Below are 2,012 nucleotides of genomic sequence, written 5' to 3'. Positions count from 1 at the left end.
TATATATATATATATATATATATATATATATATATATATTGAGCTTATGATTTGAATGCAAGTTATGGTCTATTCCCAATTTATTAATTTTTTTACATGTTATTATTACCCTGTTTTTGTGGGGGCTGTTGACTGGTCCCCAAAATGTAGGTGTTTTTACTATCCTTTTGGTGGCATTTGGTAAAGATATATCATACATTACTGAAATTATAGTCATTTATTGTTATACATTACAAATTAGATGCTAAAAAAAACAGTAATTATAATCTAAGGAGAATCACCATTGATAAGGAAATTAAATAAATAAAACTACTGACTAACCCAAAATCTAAAATAGAGAAAGAGGGAAAAAATAAAAACATTTATGAACCATTTAAAACATTTTTATGGAAGTCAGTTTGCGCCACAGAATAAGGAAAAAATAAGGAAATTGTGACTCTTTATCTAATATTTTACTTTTTTCCTTGCAATTCTGAGAAAAAGTTCAATTGTGAGCTAAATTCTGAATGGTGAAATATAAACTCTAATTACTGCCAAACTGCCAATTCTAAGAGAAAAAAGTCAGATTTACAAGATGTTAACTTGCAATTCTCAGAAGAACAATCAGAATTGTGAGATCAAAAGTCACAATTACCATTTTTATTTTTATTCTGTGGTGGAAAATCTCTTTCATAAGAATGTGTTAAATGATTCATGAATAAAGCAAATAATGTATTTTCTCTCTCTCTCTTTCTCTTTTTTAGGTTAGTCTGTAGTATTTCTGTTTTGATTTTCTTAAAGGGGTCATATGATGCTTTTTTAAAGATCATTATTCTGTGTATTTGGTGTAACAGAATATGTTGACATGCTTTAATTATTTTTCAAATACTGTACATTATTGTAGGTCCTCTATGCCCCACCTCTCTCAAACGCTTCGTTTTCTACAAAGTCCCTCCTTCCGACAAGTGCAGTCTGCTCTGATTGGCCAGCTGACCCAGTGCATTGTGATTGGCCGAACACCGCAAGCACTGGTCGGAAATGTAACGACCCTTACCATAATCGCGAGCTTCATCTTTCAAAATAAGTGCAAAGACAGAGCCCGAAAGGGGAACAGAGTCGCTTGACAGACACAGGGATGAAGCTGGGATGTGTGGAGTACACAAGCCACGGTTAAGACAGCTGACTCCACTGTGATGTGATGTGACCCCCCCCCCTCTCTCTCGCTCTCACACACACACACACACGATGCGCATGATCTGAACTCAAAGATCTAAGACTTTTTCTATGTACACAAAAGGCCTATTTCTCTCAGATATTGTTCACAAATCTGTCTAAATCTGTGTTAAGCCTTATTCGCACGGGATTAGTGTTATCTGGGGACCTTGTGTGATTTTGAAATTACCCCCCAACTCTGAATTTCATGTGGTGCATTCACACGGGATAAGCGAAGCCTGTGATTTTACTCGAATTTACTGACTTGCCCCACCGGATACCCGGTTGTCAAGGCTTTGAGAGTCCCGTTCTATGGTCCAGATGGATTTAAAAAAAATAAACTAATATAGTTTCATGCGCTGTGTCATTTATATTTCACCAGGTTAAAATAATAACTCAAGCTTTATGCTTGATTTATTTGTAACACATTAACCTCAAAACCTTTTCAGCTTTCTCTTTCTGCAAATTGTATGGCGTAGCAATATGATGACAGCACCCAAAATACTATCAAACATTCCAACGCAGCTCCATTCTTCGCAAAAGATGGATAAAAAGGCGCACAGCAAACAAAAACCTCGAAAAATGATATGCGACCCACCAAATGCTGGCCGAATCACAGAGATGCCGATTCGCACGGGACTAATATTATCACAGGATCTCGGTCTTCGGCGAAATATGGTAGGTCATTTGCAGGGGAATTTTTACTTTACAAATTACAAACATGGCCGATTCGCATGGGATTAAGATCACAGACAACCTCCGCAATTATTACAAATGACTGGAGGTCACCAGGTAATACTAATCCCGTGCGAATAGGGCTT

Source organism: Sinocyclocheilus grahami, unplaced genomic scaffold (assembly GCF_001515645.1).
Source record: "Sinocyclocheilus grahami isolate Dianchi unplaced genomic scaffold, SAMN03320097.WGS_v1.1 scaffold522.1, whole genome shotgun sequence".
Classification (NCBI taxonomy): Eukaryota; Metazoa; Chordata; class Actinopteri; order Cypriniformes; family Cyprinidae; genus Sinocyclocheilus; species Sinocyclocheilus grahami.
Note: the sequence above shows the minus strand (reverse complement) of the source record.